Here is a 15,499-nt window from a genome sequence, read left to right as displayed (position 1 = left end):
AGCCCCCCCCGGACCAGGGCGGGGGGGCCCAACCCCCTCCCTGGCCGCTGGCCATGCTTCTCCTGATGCAGCCCAGGGTAGGGTTGGCTTCTGGGATAACAGGGTTAGGGAACGGTTGGGCAGGGGGACCTTAAAGGGCTTTTCCAACCTCAACGATTCTATGATATTCTCCTTCAGAAGAGAAAGGTAGTTAAATTCAAAATGCCTTGTAAAGACGCCTTTTCACATTACACACACAAACGGCAGCACTTGTTTCACGGGGCTGTTACCGATTTTTGCACTCGTGCTGCATCATCCAGAACGCCGGGTCAGGACGCAGCCGTCGGCCGCAAGGGCTGTTTGCTACGCGGAGAAGCCGCGCGCTGCCGATGCGAGGAGGGCGCCCGCTCGGAGCAGAATCGCGGAGGGGCCGCACGCGTTCACCCGTTACGCAGCCGGGCAGTAAAAAAAAACAGCAAACGTTTTGCTCAGCCATCCAAAGCGTTCTTCACCCTGCCCAAGCCAAAGGTCGTTTTGTCAAGGCCGGTTCCAAGCGTTTTCACAGGATCGGCCCGGCCCTGCCCGGCGATCGAGAGGTGGCAGTGCGGCACCGCCGTCTGGCCGCGACACCGAGATAAACACAAGGGATGCGTTCAAGAAACGCACCGCTCGCCTGACGAGGACGTGAAACTGAAACGGGTGCAAAAGGGTCCAGGTTTTTTACCGAGATATTGCTTTACCCGTTATTTCGGTGCTTATTTAGATTTTTGGAAAACTCGCTGCTGTATTTGCCCCCCCCCGTCACGGCCCCAGGCGCTCAGCACCCGGAGACGACCGCCACCCGGCTATCGCACAGCCCAGGGAAGGGAGGAACTGCGAGAACAAGGCCGCCTTCCTTCCCATCCCAAAAGCAAAATATCCCATTAAAGAGAAAATACAGCAGAATTACAGATAGGAGAGGATATAACAGCAGCGGCGAGGGGACGACGGCAAAAAGGAGCAGGGGTGGGATGGAGGAGGGACCCAGCGACCCCAAAGCCCCCGGCCCCGTTGCTCTTGGGGCTCAACACGCATGGCCACCCCCTCACTTCATCCTGAAGTTCCAACTCGCCAAGGACGTCTGCCAAAGAAAAACGGTAACGGGGAACGAATCAAACCCGCTATCCTAGGAACCACGCGAACTCCACTTTCCCTAACGCCCCAACACGGCCCCAGCGCTTGTTTGGGAGGCGACCCAGCAGATTTCTCAAAAGTGGCATCATGTAAATAGAAATGGAAACACAGAGAGAGGAGGAAAGGCTGAAAAGGAGAAAAGTAGAGGAAAAAAATAAATAACTTTATGTATGCACTCATGGATGTACACACATACCCCCCACACTAACAAATCTACTTCATTAATGCTGATTTATTTCCCCCAAATCCACTACTTCCATGTGCAAGCGACCACTTATTCTGGACACTTAATAGATATCTATATTGCTCTTTATTTTAGATACAGGAATTAAGTAACCAAAAAGACACAGAAAAAGGAGCCAAAAATAAGTAGAAATGACGCATCATTCCTACCCGTCTTAGATTTCTAGTCTAATTTACACAGGACCCACTAAAAACATCTCAAGATATTTGCAGCTGTAATCCATTCTGAAAGTGTAACAAGACCCTCCAGGCCCTTTTTTCTGGCCCTTATAAGAATTCCAAGTCTTCCTCGAAACATTCTGTGGATTTGTAGGAAACACAGCAAAGTACGATGCACCCACACCACCGGTTTAGCGCCAGTTGTGCTTTTACAGGAAACCTCTCCCACTTGTCCCTAACTTTTGTTTTGTACCTTAGAGGAGTCGCAGTGCATGTGAAGTCAATTCCTTACCGGTAAATGTAGAATTCTACATTAAAAAAAAAAAAAAAAGCCAGGTAAAAAAAAAAAAAGGATGTGCATGAAGGCTTACGAACCATGGCCAAATTACTCATGGGCTTCCAGTCCCTGGATCGCTATTAGGTGCTCCAAGTCCACTCCAGCACGCCTCAGCCCACGCACACCCCCGCGATGCTCGGCAATGCCGTAGGGCCAAAAAACCTGTATTACAGCGTAGGTAACCCGTTGCCCCGTTCGCCCTCGATCCCTCAAAAGCACTGAGCCACAGGCACTGGTTATCTGCAGGATGCCCTTCCCGCGGGATGAGCCTTTGAGAGGTTTAGCATATGAGGTTTGTAACACCCCGGTTCAATTAGAATCAGCGTAGTATCAAGATATCCCAGGTAATTTTTAATGTCGCTATAGAAAGTCCCTGAACTCCCAAAATTTATCAGGCGTAAAACATATCAGCCATAAAATAAAAGTCAACTGCCTGTACAGATGCCGGCCCCAAGACCTGCTCAAGAGCTGGATGGCCAGGAACAGACGAGACGCGCGTCTGTGCTTTCGACAAACCGACCCGCTCATTCCGACTCTGAATCCATGTCAGAAATCACACGATGAGTTGTTTGGAAACTACTTCCCCCCCCCGCCCCCCCAAAGGAAATGAGGTTTCTTCTCCCCAAGCCAAGACACCAACTCTGACTTAGCTTCCACATAGCAAACCGTGCCGGGATTTCGGCGATGTGCCTACTCTAACTCGGACGCACCAACACGCGGGGTCTCCCACGGGCTTCTCCACCCCTCGAGGACCACGCACACACTTCGATACTTCGGGTTAAAATTTACCAGTAAACCCCATTATAACAAGATCCGAGTTCCGCTATCAGGAACCCCGGGTCTGCAGGCTCACGGGTGCCCGACAGCACAAATCTGATTGCATTTCTGACAAATTATTTATCTACTTTGCATGTTCATGCAAGCTTCGTACTCTTCTTCCAAGGTTCATGCCAAATGCTAAGAGAACAGATGCCGCCCGATATGGCTCCTGGCCTAATAGGTTTTTTGGTTGGGTTTTTTTTAGGTGGTTTAGACACCATTTTTTTGTTGGTTGGTTTTTTTTTTGGTTTTTTTTGTTTTTTTTTAAACAAACCTGAACTGGCAGAGAAAGTCCATACATCAGATTAGCACTTTGTACCTCTTAAACACGGTTTTATAACGGATAGTCGGTTTAAAACAGCTGGATTTATTGTATCGTCAAAGAACAGCCTAAGAAAGTAGTATTTCTGCAGTTTTTGGGGGGGCTCTAACACCTCCTCAGTAGGTAGGATAACAGAAACACCTGGCAGGCTGCTGTGAATAATAATTCCCCCAAACACAGCAATCATACCAAGTACGATACGTTAAAGGGAACAGCTAATGCTCTGGGTGGCTCTGAAAAACGTTTCATGCTCAGATATAAACAGACGGCTACATTTATCCAGAGAAAACAGAAGTCTGGCTGCAGAAACAATAAATCTCCTACACCAGAAATATTGTCACCAGTCCTTGTATTTTTTCCTCTTTCGTAAGAAATCCGGACAAATATTTTGCCAGCATGTGTGCGCATAGACAGTGATACCATTTTTTTTTTTTAAATTGCTGCTTAAGAATCTTCCTTTTTTAATGACCATGACTTAAAAAAGAAAAAAAAAGAAAATTAAACTACCCAACCTGTGAATGCATAGCTTTTTAATTCCACCCAGAAAACCTGAAGGTGTGTAGACGGTTGGGCTGGGGGAGCTTAAAGGGCTTTGCCAACCTCAACAATTCTATTCTATGATTCTAAGTCCTTTGGAAAGTTCTATTACAATTCTGCGTTATGTTTGCATTACTTCTTTTAAAAAAAAGGGCTTTGCCAACCTCAACGATTCTATTCTATGATTCTAAGTCCTTCGGAAAGTTCTATTACAATTCTGCGCTACGTTTGCATTACTTCTTTTAAAAAGCGCTCTCCAAAGGCTCTTCCCCAAGACCCGGTGGGTCTCCCCCAAACGGCTGCTGCGCTCAGGAAGACCGCATCCAAGGAAAAGCCACGTCCGGTCCTTTAGGAGCAGATTACAAAGGAGAACTCCTAAAATAAACCAGTGGTCCTGTAGCGAGCACGCGGTGTACGACCAATGTTGCGCGTCCTTCTGCGCAAGAATTTAGTAGACAGCGATTTCAATCAAAATTAACGTTTTCCCATAATTTATTAAAAAAAAAAAAAAAAGACAAGAAAAAGCTGAGTTTTCTTTAACAGTATCCACTAATTGCTCTGAATACTCCAACGTGCGCTTTTGCATCTTCATTTGAGAGATGGGGTCCAATATTGCATTGGGCACAATACAAATGAGCCCTTATTAAAGTTCTCGTCCTGCTTGACAATTCGCAATTAGGAATTCTTTCTAACCTTCGGAATTTAAAGGAAAACGTTTTTTCAAATGAAATGCCTAAGCTTTGTTGTAATACATTCCAAACTGAAAGTTATCTCATTTTCTGCGTTTTTACCCGTGTCTCTAAATTGCTATTATTTAAATGTGCCCTTTTTTTCAAGATTCAATAATCTATGTCAAATGTGAACTTGCATAAAAAATTATCTGTAATTCTACCTAATGAACCTTCTTACTGATTTCCCATATGATCAAGCTTTGCTAGTTTTCCTTCTAGCAATTTAAAACAAGGGATGCCTCTCATGTTCGTCTTTTAACTCTACTGCTTCGCTTTTAATCTCAAGAATACAGCTTCAGTTCCGAACACTAAAAAAAAAAAATATATATATATAATTTCTCCTTTCCTCATCTGAATTGTTTTCCTTAGCTCAGGCGGTAAATATTTGTGTTCTGTATTTCAGCTTAGTGACCCAATTTATGGCAACAGCCTCTGTTTGCCTGTGCCAATTCGAGAGTATGAAGCGTATGGGATGACAAAGCCGGTTTGAAATTTTCTGAAGAAAAAGAATTACAAAACCCTGAAAGGGAAGGGGAGGATGGGGGGGGAACAAAGCCCCAAACCCACCCAAAACCTTAGCTAAAAATAACAGTTGCTGTCTACTTATCCGAGCACTCGGTCCCCAGGAACGCCCAGCGCAGTCCCCAGTACCATTACAAAACAAGCTGCAGATGAAGCCCATTTGTTGGTTTTGCCTGGAGCAAAGTAGGATTTAATTACTGAACTACGAATCTCCTCCCCAAAGTCATACGCCGCGTGACCCGGGAGACCGGGATTCCGGATGTTACAGCAGAGCGACAAGCGACCGTATATTCTGTATCGTATTTCCAGGGCTACGGCTACAAAGCTGCAAACTTCTACGCTTTCTAGAGTTAAAAATACATCTTCCTGGACAGCCATAGGGCATCCTGCAGGGATTCTTGGCAGCCATCTTTTGCAAATCCCTCGACTGACGAAAGGAACGGGGATATTTCTGGTACTGACACATTATTCAACGCTCTTTAGGTTCTTAACCCTCTTTTTTTTTTTTTCCCTTGTCACAGCACAACCCAAGAAGAAATTATGTGCTTAGGGGAGATTTTTCTCCTTATTTCCTGTATCAGAATAGCAAAAAGTTATTGTATTTTAAAGACTTTTATTGTTATGTTATGTTATTATTGTTTTATTGCATTTTAAAGACTTTTCACCTATTGGGGGAACAATGAAAACAGATGCCTCTTTCCAGGCCCAACTTTTCCGCATGGTAATTACAACCCTCTTGAAATGGTAATTACAACCCTCTTGAAACGGAGATAGTTCTCATGCATCTTTCTTCAGGAGAAAATACGTTATTCCTTCAAAACTTAAAGCCAAACCCACCAGCTCAGAGCATGCGGGTAAAGCCACCAGTAGAAAGCCCTGCTTGGATTTTGACTACTTCATGAAAGCCATCCCTCCCCACGCCCCTGCCAAGATCCCAAGCCCAAACGTCCCATCTCGTTCCCCCAGGGGTGGCCAAGGTGAGGGCTTCTAATCACAGAGCTCAAGCCCACCAAGGCAGGCAAACTAGGATTAGATGAAAGCTGTCCAGAAGTAGTAGCTACAAAGCTAAATCACCACCCTCTCTCGATACTTAAATGATTTTCAGAGCACACCAGGAAATATAACCAAACATTATGGAATTCTCCTTGATCAAACACCTAATCCAGGCCAAAGGCATTTTTTGGAAAGGAAGACCCCGTGGCTGGATGCGATGACGTTCAGGGTGAGACTGTCCTACCTGCACACAGGCTGGGCAGACACCTACAGCAGCCAAACTGGAAAGGTGGCATTTCTAAAACTGGTTAGAAACAGATAACTTTGGACTGATGGCCAGAATGAGCACACTTACCTGGGGAAACAGTAGCGTAGGGTTGGCCAGGATGGATTACTTCCCAAGGTGACCTGTGAAGGCCACCTTCTAGGCTCTGCATGCTAAGTACACCTAACTCTGTAACGGAGAGGGAAGTACCAGCCAAATGCCTGTCATTACTCCAGGGAGAAACATCTGCCCCCGAAAAGGGAAAATTTTATTACTGGAATACTGGAATATACACGGGAGGAGTGGTAACGCCAAGCAAGCTGTAGATATTCCACTCTCGGGCCATTAGAAGGATGTCCCTTTAGACAGTTACAATCCTTCAGGAATACCCAATTTAAATAAATTAAGACTTTTGCAATCAAACTTACAGACCCCGTCTCAAGAAGGCTTTGCAAATTGTTAAATGGCTTTACTAAGTGCTACCGTAACGGCCTGCTAATATTCCCTGGATCTAGACACAGGATAGCGGAAGGCTGCTGGAATCAAGAGCAAGAGGGATGAAAACTGGAAGAAGCATCACCTGCTACGACCTTTACAATCCCATGCCATATACCTCTTTGGCATGCTCCCAGCTTTAAGCATGCAACTATACGACTGCTAATCTCCTGCGCTGCATTAAAGCCTTAGCAAAAAATTAATTACGGATGAATGTGGGAGCACACCCATTAATCCTCGCTTGGATCAAACCGTGTAAGAATTTCAGAGGAAATAACTGATTGAGAAGAGCTCCTGAGTGGGTCAAAATGAGCCCTTATCAAGAGCTTCTGCTGAGAATAAGGTAGGGGAGGGTCATCATCCAAAAAAATGTCTTCTATTTGTGACCACACACCACTGAAAATAAGCACAAGTGCTATGGTTCAAGCTTTTTGATCAAGAACATGTAGAAATTAAACCGTTGAACAGAGTTACAGATCTCCATACTGTGCTAAGTTTCAGCTCTCAGCTGATTTATTCTCATTTTCACCGCTGGAAAACCCACCGAAAAACGTGGCCTGTAAGTCTGACCAAGAACATTCCATTTTTTCCAAGACGTTGCTCCTGAGGTTCCCACAATAGATCACTCGGGGCTCGAAGGGCCCGCGTCAATTGAACTGAATGATGCGGTCGCCTGCTGGCACTGAAATGCAAAGGCAAAGCTGAGGGGGTTTATTTTCAAAACAGGAGACATTGATCCTGGGACAATGTTCCATTACCCTGGCTGTATTTCTATTAGAGACAGCGATTACACCTACGTCAGTCGCCCGAGCTGATGGATATTGGGGCACTAACAGTGACACAGTTTTTCACAACGCGGCTCCTGCTGACCTGCATACTGATGGCTTACAGAAAAAGGTTCCTTCCAAGCTTGGACTAACGCTGCTGCTTTGTCAGTGAAAAACTGCTGAAGTTTGGGCAGACTTTTGTAATTAGTCGGGTTTCAACTGTCTGTGGGTTTGGGGGTTTTTTTGTTGTTCTGGAAATCTTATCGCGGAACGGTGATTAGTGACTGTGTGGCCTGGCACGGATTCGATTTGTTATGATTAATATATTTATATTGCTACCTGATGGTAATAAAGCAGCAAATGCAGTCCTTACAAGCATCTGTGGGAAGATCCCTCTGCACTCCTCCAACAGCATCCCTACCTTGACTGGGGTTTTTTTTCATACGGGTGTAAGGACTCCCCTTCCAGCTCCCCACATCACCCTTCACAGTCTCTATGTGCTATACTTGCTCTCTCTCCCAAGCCGGTCATCCATCTTCAGGCTTTCATCTCTTGATCTGACATATGATCTTCAGCCCGTGGTCACGCGTTTGCCCTGGTTTTCACCTCTTCAACACGCCCTGCCTACCCGTACTCTGCACTCCCGAATTCACCCCTCCAACGGCTTACAAGAGCGCTGACTTTCTCTGTACTCCCTTCAGTCATTTCTTTTTCCACGTCCTTCTTTCACTGTTTTTCCATTATAACAGAGGAGCTGCTAACATTTTGCACAAATAAAAAAAAAAAAAAAAAAATTCAATTCATCTTCAACAACAGCAATTTCTATTCCAGCTAAGCCCTGTGCATTTTATTTGTCCTTGTTTGTTTTGCCCTGTGCCCCGAGTCGTGTCCTGAAGTGCCTGCAGGTGAAGGGACTTTGACTCACTTCGGTGTATTTACCACAGTGGGTTCCCTCGTTCCTCATTAGGAAGTTGGTTTGTTTTTTTTTTTTAACACTGCCATAACAACCACAAATTGAGGTGATTTGGAGCTACACCTGCACAGAGTAACCAAGCGCAGCGGAGGTGGGAGCTAGCGGGGTCTGAACGGGCACAGGAGCGGGGACAGCAGCATGCCAGCCAGCATCTGCTGGTGGCACCCCTCTGCACCCTTGCTGGTGGCACCCCTCTGGCGTCTGCACCTCGCAGGAGCATAAGGTTGGGCACCTCCAAGTCCATTCCATGCAGCACATCTATAATTCTTCCATAACCAAACGTAAAACAAGACGACCCCAAATCTTCTGCTGTGGTGTGCCCCGGTACTCATGAGGCTGAGCCTCCAGGGACGCAAGCCACCCGTGCCCAGGAGAGCCGAGAGCGTTCAGCTGTACCGCAGTGAATTTTGGTAGAGCCTCAGTTTTGAAACACTCATTAGAGGCCACCACTGCCACATGGTTTTCAAATGGGTCTCTTCTTTTGCAAAATGCTAGGGTTTTATGTTTTATTACGGTTGCTATCATGACTCAGGTAATTACCCTAAATTCCTGCAGGTCTTTGGGACCTGGTTCATCTTTCCTGGTGAACCACTGCCAAACTAAAACCAAACAGACTGACATCGGTCTGGATGCAGACACACGATCATGGCCTTTTCCAACAAGGGACCCACTCGCTCGCTTGCCCTGCCCTTGGCTTATGAGCCTGAACGCTCTCACCTCAGCTCTTTTAGCCCCTACAAGGCCAACATCAAGTGCAGGTTTTATTTTCAGTGTAGAAGTTGACAGAACTACCCCATAAATGATACTAACGACCCAGACGGAGCAAGAGGAGCATTTCCTGCGGTGGAAGATGCAGGAGAAGGGGTGACCGACCTCTCTGTGCGTGAGCATCTTCCCCAGCTCCTAGGTTATTTTGGAAGAGCTCTAGCTAATAGTGTCCCTGCTCACTGCAGGGGGGTTGGACTAGATGACCCCTAAAGGTCCCTTCCAACCCCAAACATTCTATGATTCTATGATCTTGGATTATCGGGCATAGCACAAAACTTCTGCAGCGTTGGGGATATCAATATGCCATTTGATTAGGGGGAAAAGAGAGACAGCAATGAGGTTTGATCTATTCTTAACCCAAATAAACCCAGCTTATTTCCCTATTGTTAAGCCTGGTCTTATATGCCTTTCCCATGAGAAAAGAGGTTTTGGAATTATGTACTCTGGCAGCATCTACTTTGGGGATAACAAATAATTTTTCTGAAATTCCATTGTGAGTGCATGAAAGCTGCCAATTTTTTTCCTGAGGCAGATGTTTTGTTGAATACTAACAGCTCCGAGTCTACTGTTCCTGAAAAATGAAGGAAGAAACGTAAAACCCCTGTGAGAAAATGCCGTCATGGCATGAAAAAAAGAAAAAAAAAAAAAAAAAACCCTAACAACGTCACAGGATACAGAGAAGATCCTTCAGTTACAATTTACTATGATTTTAAGTCAGGAAAATATGAACTGTTAACAAGGGAAGGTATCATCTCCAGCTTTAGTGGCCGTTAATCAAGAGCAACTACACCAGAACCAGCTACTTACTGCAGGGGCGGCCAGATTGATTGGTTTATTAAATTGGGATGAAGAAAATGCAAACAGTGCCCTTCGGATAGGGAAAATAATGAATGAATTATACGAAGAATGCAGGGGTATGGTGTGTTGGGGTTTTTTTATAAAAAAACCTTATTACTTCTGACTCCTTGGGCCAAGCCCAATATTGCCCTCAGCCCACAGCTCCTGAGCAAACAGGTCGATTGGTACTTATGAATGTTAGTGGTAGAAATACACCGTGCTTTAGACACGTCTTTCTCTATTAACCCAGATATTAACCAAGTTGAGAATCTACCTGCAGTTGGACAGCAGAATTTGGTATTGAAAACACGCGCTACCATTCATCATATTTAGCGTTCAAAGTTCTCTACAGCCATGAAACATATCCTAAAGCCTGGAATAAATTAAATGTAAACTGACAAGTCCTTTCTAGCCCCAAGATGTTCGCCTAAAAGATTTAAAGACGTGTAACTCATGATTGACTCCAGCATTACGCATGAATGGAGAGTTTTAAAGATGGCTTAGGAAAGTTTACCCTCAGATTAAAACCCTCACTTTACCCAAGCATTTTCACATCCAGCCCTGTTTACTGAAGCAGCCTGAAACGTGCCTGTGGGAATCGGCAGGTAAATAACCTTTATGAGTTCAGGACCTTAAAAAACGGAAAAAAGAACCCCCACCTTTTGCAAACCCAGAAATAATCGATGCCGTGCTTTTGGAGCTGGTCAAACAAACATAAAAAAGAACACCGCGTGGATCTACGTTAGCTGTGCCTGCTCCCACACTCCTCGACCATCCTTTCCTCCTAACTGCTCTGCTGATACCACCTACACCACCCACTTTCTTTTATTCCCAAATAAAACCAAATGCAACAACAATATTAACAAGTGCAAAACGCAGCTCTGAGTCTTTAAAAGCTGTCTTAAAAATGTGCTACATTTTTGTTCAGGAGTAATCGAATGGCGGTGTCTGAGCTTCAAGGACAGAAATCAGCTACCAAGGCAAACAAGATCAAGTGCAAAAGGGCAGTATGAAACCAACCTCACCTAGGCTTTTTTTTTTTTTTAAATTAAAGACTAATTAGCAGGAAGAAACTGATAAAATGGAGCATTCCTCACAAAAGAGAGATGTATTCATTTAAATGAATTTAACGCTTACAAATTTATCTTAGAACCATTGAAATGGATCAGAACCCAACCGCACCTACTTTAGCACCTCAAGATTTAACTTCAGGTGGGCCCTGAAGTTAGGCAGCTAAATTTTCCAGAAGCACCTAAATCACTTAGAAACCTTATTGGAAGTGACTTCTAAGCAAGAACAGGACGTGAAGTACTTGCCCTCTCCTAAGACCGAGCTGATGCATCTCTCAAACCCTATGAAATAATTTTAAGAAACACACACTGTTTGGCAAACATTATTTCTGGTATTCAAAAGAGCCAAAGCTCTTCTTATCCGTTAAATTTAAATCAAGTATTACAGTAAGAGTTTAATATCCATGATTTTAGCCCTCCTAAGGAGACTGGGCACGGCCACTCATGAACACGACCGAGTGCAGCCGCAGAGAGCACGCAGCGATTCGTTTGTCTTGGGCTGCGACACAGCAGGATCAACCTATTTGTCCTGTTTTCTATTTACAATCTAAAATAACAAAGATGTGAGACCAATGTAAAATTCTCATTTCTTCTTTCACTGCACTATATGCCAATCTGCAATACAGATGTGATTAAGAAGCAATAGAGAAATAAAGCAACAGGAACCCAAGCAACATCTCGGAGATGCTGCGCTACCCAAGGCGGCTGGGCAAGCAGGCATGAGTGCCCAAGACAGCTCTGGAAACATCTGTCCGGAGGCAGGGTATAAAGGATGTTGGCATAGGTCATGAGGGCAGAGTACTGCTTTACTTTTACCAAAATAAAAGACTGCGCATTCCTGGGCCACCATTCTGTCATCGTTGGTCTCTCATGGATGTCATTGCCTCCACCACACACGGTCTAGGAGGCAGCGAGGCAATGACCAAAGAATGAGAGAGGCACTGAAGCGACTTGCATGGCCCATGCCCCAGCCTCCAGGGTGGGACCAGACACTCAACTACACAAGAAGTTGAGCTGCAGACACGAGACCCTTGCCTGGACACAGGTAGCTCCAACAGAATCACCTCACCCCCAGCAACTCTGCAACGAGGACCAGGCTGTTTTCCAAGCCTGCAAGTATCTCTTTCCTAATTCATATAATTTTCAGTCTCTGCTACAATAACCACCTTCAATGCAGACATTCAATCTCCGCATCTCTACATCCTCCTCTGCACCACATCTCAAAGTTTGACTCTGCAAGTTGTCATGAGCAAAACCTGTACTGTCTGGGCCTTAGAGCTATGTATTTTGGCAGAGAATGTCTCCATCTATCTTAGCTATACCTGAATTTCCATACGAAATAGCATTGATTTTTCCCTTCAAGTATACACATTCAATGAAAAACTCACTCATGCCTCCAAAGGTTGTCTAGACATGAAGCTGGTCCCCCTTCCTGCCTTCAGCATCTCTAAATGAAGCTGTTTCAGGGGTCTTTTGGCAGAGTATTAAGAAACAGCATATATGCTGAGGTGATACGGCTATAATACATAGAGAAGACATGCAATACAGTCATCATCCTTGACCACATTTTCCATATTCTGTAATATATCCTTTTTTTTTTTCTTTTTACTGGGAGCTGTTCCAATAGCTGAATCATCAAGAGCAGTCTTTTCTTTTACAAAACAGCCTGAAAAAATAAAAACAAGCTTCTTTCCTTGTCTGTTGAAAATGGAATATTTTACCTAACTCAAATTATCCTAGACTAAGGACAACTTTGACCGAATGCCAAGTTCTGATACTTCATCAGTGTTTAAGTCTAGAGGCACATTTATACTACTGCGAAGGAAAAATTCCCAGAGATCCGATGAACACGCCTGCCATAACACAGCCCCAGATGGCTCTGACACAGTGGAAAGTCACCTGTATCTGCAGAAGCAATTGCAGTGCTGATCTTAGAAGAGTGAAGGAGCGTACCAAATGTTCTTGCTAATGTGGCACTGTACAGAGGGTCTGACCAGTAAAAGCAACCTGAACGCACCTATAGAGGGATACGTAATGAGTTTAAAAAAATATTAAAAGATGGTTTAGAAGAACATTATTTTTGCTTCTCTGTATAGGACGTTAGATGTAAAAAAGCTATATGAAAGCAGCTGGCTCTATGTAAGTTTCTGTTTCGCGAGGGAAGCATCCTTCAAAGCTGTATGCAAACGCTTGCTTGGGTTCCTATACACACACATAAAAACCTTAAAATTTAAAAAACTGTTGGCTTTGTACAGTAGCAGCAGGAGCGGCTACCGAAGAAAATCTTATCAAACGGGCTGGAAGTCACAAAGGAGCCAATTAAGTCTAGAAGTTCAAACCCAGGACATCTCCTCCTCTTTCTGCCTGCTCAGGCCAACATCAGACATCTGTTCTCACTAATTTTTGAATTGCTCCCCTCTGAAGCAAACTATTCACAACCTGAAGATACATCATCTGTTCTACAAGGATCCCCTCTTCCCCCCCTCCCATTAGAAGGTGCTATTTTGAATTAACCAGTCTCCTCTACTGGTGCTGCTGGAAACACGATCATAGCTTCGTGTAGAGAAAACATTTTTGCTTAGTCAAGTTAAAACATCAGCAGAGATGGAAACACAGCACATCTTCTAACTGCAGGCTGCTATTACAGAGGCAGCTGCACTGAAATGGTCTCCAAGTTGTCCCACAAATGACCTCTACTCTATCTTTTGCAGAATTAAGCAATCACAGCAACTGCTTCTGCTGGTTCTGATTTAAGCAAATGAGAGAGGACTGCTTTTCAAAAAAAAAAAAAAGAAAAGAAAAAAGAAAAAAAGAAACCCACCACGTGAGGTTAGCTTTCCCGTACCTCAAACACTGGAATAACGGGTTCCATGCATGAAAAATTCTGCTCACCCATTTCCAGTAATAAAAGCATTATTTTCAAATAAAGAGATGATCAAGAGGAAGAAGTCCATGACTTCTCCAGCTGACATTATACTTTAATAAGTACTGCACAAATTGCTCACAACATTTTGAAAAATTTTCGGTATTTCTCAGACTCCAAGAGCTCCCCTCATCTTTCTTTTCTTACAATATTTATAAAGCTGTGATGTCTTTACTTTGCAGAATTGCCGTTTAACATTCTTGAGTAATGCTACTCAAAACTTTGCAATGCCATTTCTCCCATATAAATCTGAAAGCCTATTTTCTTCCACTCCAAGATTTAGAAACCCTAATGTAAGTCTGCATGCATTATTTGTGCATGCTGCAGGTATTATGTACCTATAGGGCTGGAAACCATACAGCGGGAATAGCACCATGCCAAATATTTTAGATAGACCCATCTAATGAAACGGCAGCCGGGGAAATGGTTTCATTCTTTACACCAATTCACTTGCATCTTCCAATTGCATCCTTTTGCTTCCCTAATTTATCAGCCTCCAGAGCCTTCTCAAGCAAGTCCCCCCAGTATCTCCAACACAGAAAGCCCTACTGCTGGTTTCTTAGGTTGGCCAGAGAATCCCATTAAGAAGTTCTTGCGTACCCCACCTTGGTTTTAGAAAACAAAACAAGAAAAAGAAGATCTTGTGAAAATATACATGGATACAGGTCAATCCAGAAGAATATTTAAACATATTCTAGTCCCATTGGCTTCGATTGCTTAAGTGATTTGTTGGAGCAGAGCCAGGACGACAGGAGTGCCCTCTATAGACCTAAGATAGACCACAGACAGACCACAGATAGACCTTGCTTAAAAACTTTAAGGGAATTGTGATTTTTTAAAAAAAAAAAAAAAAAAAAAAAAGACATCTGCTACACCCACAAGACATTTGTTAAATTGCAACATATATTAAAAACCTACAGATACAAATGTGGTATCAGTTATCTACTGCTGAAAGAACAAATACTCAGTTGTGCTCTTGCACAATACTCAAGCACGGCTGTTGGTAGACGGGCTCAGAACGAATTTTCCCTTTATTAGAAAAAGTCAGGTAATCTCATCTCCCTTGTAACTCTAGCCATGGAGAAGAGATAAGAAAATATCTTTAAGGAAAGTATGCAAAATGCAGAGAAATGACAGCGGGATTGCAGTTACATACATTGAAAGACAACTGCAAAATCCTGACTGTACATTCAATTTAAGAAGAGGAGACTAATAACAGCACGCAGGCTGGATATTTGCCCTCTGAACCACATACTCCTTTTCCTTTAGGAAGCCAAGACTTAACCCCCCCCATGCTATAATCAACACACAGTAACTTTTCCCGCGTTTTAAAAAACCTGGTGCAGACTAAGGCAATAGTGCCTCCACGCCTCAAGCAGACAATACGGTTTTTACAAGGTGTTTTGTCAAAAGGTCTATTTATTAATATTTCCATGCTGTGCATTGATGTGTTATATCATAACAACTCTAATGAAATGAATATGGATTTACAGGTGAGGCGATAACGGCTCCACGAGGAGCTGTTGAAGAAGAACCATTGAAGAAAAGAACACTTAATGTAAAGATTCAGCGGACTGCAGAAACCG

General features: G+C 43.9%; 1 protein-coding gene across 2 annotated transcripts in view; it reads right to left on the bottom strand.

The window, feature by feature from the left end:
• The window catches only part of LOC104126197 (TBL1X receptor 1), a 62,490-nt gene that overhangs the window by 19,513 nt on the left and 27,478 nt on the right, over positions 1-15,499 (bottom strand). The window lies entirely within an intron of this gene.

This window comes from Egretta garzetta, unplaced genomic scaffold (genome assembly GCF_000687185.1).
Source record: "Egretta garzetta isolate BGI_Z169 unplaced genomic scaffold, ASM68718v1 scaffold560, whole genome shotgun sequence".
NCBI lineage: Eukaryota > Metazoa > Chordata > Aves > Pelecaniformes > Ardeidae > Egretta > Egretta garzetta.
The sequence above is the reverse complement of the archived record's forward strand: the minus strand, read 5'-3'. Positions and strand labels throughout refer to the sequence as shown.